The following is a 6,333-nucleotide window of genomic DNA, read 5'->3' as shown; positions in this document are numbered from 1 at the left end:
ATCCCAGGAAAGCCACTCACGCTCCCTTCCATCTAGAACCTATGCTCTGATACCAGTTTGAAAGAGTTTCACTCCGATTCGAAATCAGAAATTGAACTTAGACGCAAACAGGAAATAAGAAAGAACACACAATTTACGTGGAAAACCCTGATTTAGGGAAAAACCACGGAACAGAGCTTTCACTATGAGAAATGACAGAATACAATCATAGAACAATGAAACCTGATTTGGTATGAGCATGTACTGAAACCACGATTTCAGTCAAGCTCTTCAAACTCTAGCACGCAGGTGACTATTCCTTCCGAAGCTTCCGAAGCTTCTCTATCTTTTTCTCTTTTGCTTCACACTTCTTTTCTTCTTACTTTGCTTCTGAGTACGTATACTCTTACACAACCACTACTGTGCAGAAAAAACCAGTCGTTCTCAGATTTTCAACACACACACTACTCGTTTTTCTCTCATATATCTATATCTCACACCCTCACATACGCTATGTAGGTTTTCCCCTTTTCTCACTATTTCACTCTTAGTGAGTTATCCCACATACAGGCGCACTACCAGGCCTGTCAGCATATATATACTAAGTCATTTTCTTCTTTGAATGTAGAAGACATATGTATATGTATATGTGTGTCTATTCGACTGAGTACGAATTTGACTCTCTCACCGAATTCGATTAGCTAACCCCCGATTCGGTTCTTCGCAACTAACTATTCTTTTACTTTCCGAATTTCGACCAAATTCGGTAATTCGGTTTTTCGGCCGATTTCAGTGATTCGACTCTAATCGGCTTTTAGACCGATTTCGACCAGTCGACACTCAAGTCGACTTTTCGGCCGACTCCCCCGCAAGGAGGGACGCCTTTACACAACAGATTACTTTGTGAAGCAATGCTTGAGCCATCGATTTGGCTGTGGCATCTGGTAATGCGGTTGCTTCACACCAATGTGTGAGATATTTTGTCATGACCAAAATATACTTATTACCATTTATTGAAGTTAGAAAGGAACCCATTAGATCCCAACCTAGTAATTCAAAGGGTTCCTTGACTATGATAGGTTGTAGAATGCCGGATGCTTGTTGTGGCACTTTCATCGATTGGCATGTCGGGCATGCTTGTAGAAATCGAGAGATTGAATGGCGAAGTTTGGGCCAATAGAATATAGATCTTATAAGGTGTAATAATTTATGAAAACCGAAGTGTCTGGCTAGTTGGTTGTTGTGATAGAACTCCAAATATGTTGAACGTAGCGCTTCTGGGACATAAAGTCGTGGGGGTTGTCCTTGATTGACGAAGTGTAATATGTTATTGATGATGATGAAGTTGCGATTGACATGTTGATCTCGTCCACACTAAAGACACAAGATAATGTCTCTAATCATCGGGTCTTTCTGCTGAAGCTCGGCTACTTGGTGTGGATAAATTGGCGGCTCGGTCTGCACATCGATCTGGGATGCCTGATGCTCTATGCGAGATAGTGAATCAACTACTATATTAGTGATGCCACGTCTGTAGGTCATGGTGAATCTGTATTCCTGTAATGCTAATGCCCAACACAATAAACGACCCGGTGGATGGCTCTTGAGTATCAATGATACTAAGGGTTGGTGGTCTGTTTCAACCTGAATTGTGGTCCCATGCAAATATGGGTGAAACTTTTGGAAGGCCCAAACCACTGCCAGGAATTCCTTTTCTGTAGTTGAGTAGTTCAGTTCGGCCTTTGTGAGAGCTCGGCTAATGTAGGTGATAGGTCGCCAATTATCAGAGTGATCGTGCTATAGTAAAACAACACCAATTCCTGTATTTCGTTTATAGGCAAAATGTCTTGCTGAAATCCGGGAATGCTAATTGGGTGGCTTCTTGAATGATTCTTTTGATTTGTCGAAAACTCTCTATGCAAGCCTTGGACCAAGAGAATGGTGTGTCCTTCAATAAGAGGCGTAATGGTTGTTTGATGGTTGCGAGTTGTGGGACAAACCGGAGAGAGAAGTTGACAAGACCTAAGAAGCTTTGGAGTGACTTGACATTTGCCGGCTGTGGATAATCAGTGATTGCCTTGATCTTGGTAGGGTCCATGCTGATTCCTGTGGTAGATATGATGAAACCCAAGAATATTAATGTAGTAGCGCCCCATTGGCATATCTACTATTGGAGTTGTAGGTTGTATTTATGTATCCTATGTAGAACCTCCTTCAGAATGTGGACGTGTTGTTCCCATTCTGGTGTATGAATCAAAATATCGTCTAGGTATACTAGTACCACTCCTTCTTGGATCAAGTCGTTGAATTCGCCATCCTTTGAAAAGTGCTACTAGCATCAGATAGGCCAAAAGGCATTCTTTTAAATTGAAATAAACCATGTTGCGTCCTAAAAGCAGTTTTGTGTTTGTCAGTAGGGCTTAATGGAATCTGCTAATAGCCTGATGTGAGGTCTAATGATGTGAAGTATTTGAACCTCCCGGCTTGATCCAATAAATCATCTATGCGCGGAAGCGGGTATAGGTCGTGCTTGGTAACCTTATTCAAAGGACGGAAATCAATGCAAAAACAAAAGGTGCCATCGTCCTTGTGCACCAAATGCGGTTCTGAGACCCAATCACTATTTGATGGCTCTATAATGTCCTTGTCTAGCATGTCTTTTACTGCTTGATTGATCCTTTGATTATCCAAGGGAGATCGTTGTCTGGCAGCCATCCGAATTGGTTGCCCTACGACTGTCGGGATTGTATGTTGAACAGGCAAATTGATTTGTGTTGTGGTCGTTGTCTTGCGGAATAACGTCAGGAATTCCCGCAAGAGTCGGCGGATGTCGGCAGTCAGTACTATGGTTGATTCTATATGAGCTTGTGTATGCATTATGTGGTTGTTAAGTTGTGGTGAGCTAAGCAAGGGAATCGTGGTGAACGGCTTAAGGGATGGCAAAACTAGCGATTGAGTATAAAAATGTAGTTGTGCTCTAGTTTTGATAAACCAATCACATCCTAATGTCATGGGAAATAATTGGCGTGGTAATGCATAAAATGAATGTAGGAACTTATGTTGTGCTAAAAAGAAGGTGCAATGTGCTTGTGTGGACGATTGGTAGACTCATTGTTTATCACCAAAGACTACGTGTATTTTTGTTGTTGGGGACGTGGGTAAGTTTAATGAATTGACTAAATCTATGCTAATAGAAGAGATCGTGCTTCCTAAATCTAAGAAGGCCTCTTGTGATGTGTTATCTATTCGTGCTAACGTGGAACATACCAGTCATTTGGAAGAGTTTGCGGCTTGAATGTGCGGTAGCTACTCCTCCATCAGTTTCCCGCTTGGTGGTTTCCCTGTACCTCGACAAGTGATGTTGAATCAGCCAATTGGACTTGAGCATTCTGATGATGTTTAGATGCCGCCAATTTCCTGCAATGTTTTTTAACATGGTCATACCCATTACAGTAAAAACAACGCGGCTTGCCGTGAGAATCACGATCAGGTAAGGTATTTTTCTTGGTGAATTGTACATTTTGTACATCGATGTCCATTGGTGAAACCGAGGAATCATTTGGTTGTTTGTGATGATTGTTGCTCATGGGTTGTGTGGATGGCAGCAACTCTATGTAATCAGGTGGCTCAATCCGTTGAGCGATTTGGATTGCCATATGTAATGATGTCGGTCCTTGATCCCGAACTCGCCGGTATAGATCATGTCGTAACCGTGGTAGTAGGAAGTACAACTTCACGGTTTCCTTCATGTTGGAGTCGACTCAAAGCAGTAGTTGTTTTAGCTTTACAGTGAATTGTGCCACCGGCTCGTTGGGTTGCTGACGGAGACTATTCATTTGTTGTAGTGCGGATTGCGTCACGTCGTTGTTAGCGAAATGTTGTATGAGTTGCTCCCGCAAATAGTGCCAATCGTTCTTGATCTCCTCCGGTTGTTGTATGAACCACGTGGCGGCGACATGCTCTAATATTGTTCGCAGCTCCAATGCCTTTCTTTCATCATTCCAATCGTGATAACCTGCGACGAGGTCAAAATGATCTAGCCAAGCTAGTACATCCTTTGTGGGGAGGCCAGAGAATGATCTTGGACATATTCAGGAATCTTTCTTTTTATCACTTATTGTTCCTGTGGATTGAGATTGAGAGGTGAGCCATGTCATGAGTGCTTGGTTTGTGTGATTTACCTGAATCATCATCGTAGACATTGCTTGGAACATTTGCTCCATGGCTGTATGCATTGATGTATGTTCTCCGAATTTGGGTTGCATACTTATTGTGTTGTCGCCTTCTTGTTGTTGCATTTTGATTGCTTTGTGTGGTGAAGACAGGCTGATCTACTGAACGTGAGGGTGATTATTGTTGGGGCCTGTCCACTCAAGTGGAGCCCACAATGTTAAGTCGGCTAAACGCCGAATACAACTTAAAACTAATTAGTTACATTTAAATATATATATATATATATGTATGTATGTATGTATGTTTCCTCTCTTTCTTTTTTGTATGTTTTTGAGCATGTGTCTTTTTTGTTTTGTTTTGTTCAGGTGTGAAAACAGATTCGAAAAAGGACATTGCCCTACAAGGCTGAGGGAAGAGGGGCAGACGTAAAAACTGTGACAACGAAAGAGAGTGCAGAAAAAAACAGAGAATATACAAGTGATACAATCTGATTTTGTGAGTGAAAAAAAAAAACAGAGAGTAAAAACAGAAAACTGAGAGGGAAGTCTTCGAGAAAGACAGAGAAAGATAGAGAAAAACGAAGTGCATAAGAAAACATATCTAAGAGGCTGAAAACAGAGATTTGACAAAAAGAGGTGTGTAAGAAGACACAAGAAATCAAAAGTGAACAAGTGAACAAGTGTGAGAGCTCGAGAACAAGGTGATCGAGAATGAGAACTCGTTGCAAGTGTAAAGACGGAGATCTAGTGAGGTGTTGTTTGGACCATAGCAACTCTTCCGTTTACTCGTAACAAGTTTACTTGTTTGTGTTTCTTTTGGGTTTTTCTTTTGGTTGTTTATCTTATTTGGTAGGGTGAACATTGTATCCAAGGCGGTAGCCTTGAAATATAAGTGCATATCTCTAGAGTAAACTCTTGAGGCTATATACGCCTTGTACACTCAGAAATTAGTGAATTTGTTTTGGAACCTAAGGTTCCCGTGGCTTTTCCCAATTTTTGGGTTTTCCACGTTAAAATTTGGTGTACTCTCTTTTTGTGTTGTGGTGTTGTTTATTTTGATTCTTGAGTTGGTATTACGAATCATCCCAATTCCGCTCCATATCCCCATCAATTATGGGTCGACTCTTCTATTTGCATCTTGGCGGCAGGTCTTCTATTTGTGGATTGATGGCTATTGCTTAGCGGTTGTTGTGTCATGTAGAGTGGCAGGTGGTTGATTGCCTGTCGTCTCCACCAAGGTAAAATACTCAGAGTGATTCACCCAAAATAACCAGTGCCTCAGCCTCTGGTTTGCATCTCTATTTATAGTATCTTATTACATCACTTGCATTCTTGGTTCCAACTTAAACTAACCGTTTATCTATCTTGGCAAACCATAAGTTTGGTTCAAGAACTGCCACGTCATACATATATGACAATATAATATGTAATCTTCGGTATTAATATGTATGTGTATGTGTACATATATAATATGTAATTTAATTTTTTGTGTTTTGTATGTATATGTGCATTTTTTTTATTTTATTTTAAAGATATCCTGTCATTAGTATAAACAATTTACAAGATTTTAAACCTCTATGTGATTGGCGGGGGAAACAACCATTTCGATGGCTGAAAATGCCAATAAGGAGTGCCGTAATTAGATGTCAAGAATGGAGTAGTTGTCCAGATAATAAGAAACTCACTCCGTTCAACAATTTTAGCCTCAGAATCTCCAACTATACCATCCCATTGACCCTTCAAAGTATGAACTATGTGTAACCAAATGTTCAAAACCATTTCAACTGGTGGTGTTTTAAGTTGATGGAAAACGAGAGAACACCTAGCCTTCCAAATGTGATATACAATGGTACTACTCAATATCTCCCATACTGGCTGGACTTCCTTCCTTACTCCTGAAAATTGTAATGACAAGATTGGTAATGTATGAACACTTCCATATTTAGTGTAAAATGCATGGTCCAAAGATTCATTGTCATAATGGAACACATCACAGACAAGTGATGTCCAAACCACCATGCCCCAAGTGAAAACCAATGGGGGAAAATAATTAGCAAAAATTCTAAGGAGTCGTTGCCATATCTGTTGAGACTCAATGCATTCCCATAAACAATGTATGTATATATGTAATATGTAATTTTATTGCATGTATTATGTATATATGTATGTCAATACATAAATA

The 6,333-nt window shown here is 40.4% G+C and overlaps 1 pseudogene; it reads right to left on the bottom strand.

The window, feature by feature from the left end:
• Positions 1-3,296: 3,296 nt before the first annotated feature.
• On the bottom strand, positions 3,297-4,193 carry LOC147853935 (uncharacterized; annotated as a pseudogene).
• Between the last annotated feature and the right edge of the window lie 2,140 nt (positions 4,194-6,333).

Source organism: Azolla caroliniana, unplaced genomic scaffold, assembly GCF_043228905.1.
Source record: "Azolla caroliniana isolate FFs.n. ecotype wild unplaced genomic scaffold, voAzoCaro1.0.p SCAF_16, whole genome shotgun sequence".
NCBI classification, from domain to species: domain Eukaryota; kingdom Viridiplantae; phylum Streptophyta; class Polypodiopsida; order Salviniales; family Salviniaceae; genus Azolla; species Azolla caroliniana.
The sequence above is the reverse complement of the archived record's forward strand: the minus strand, read 5'-3'. Positions and strand labels throughout refer to the sequence as shown.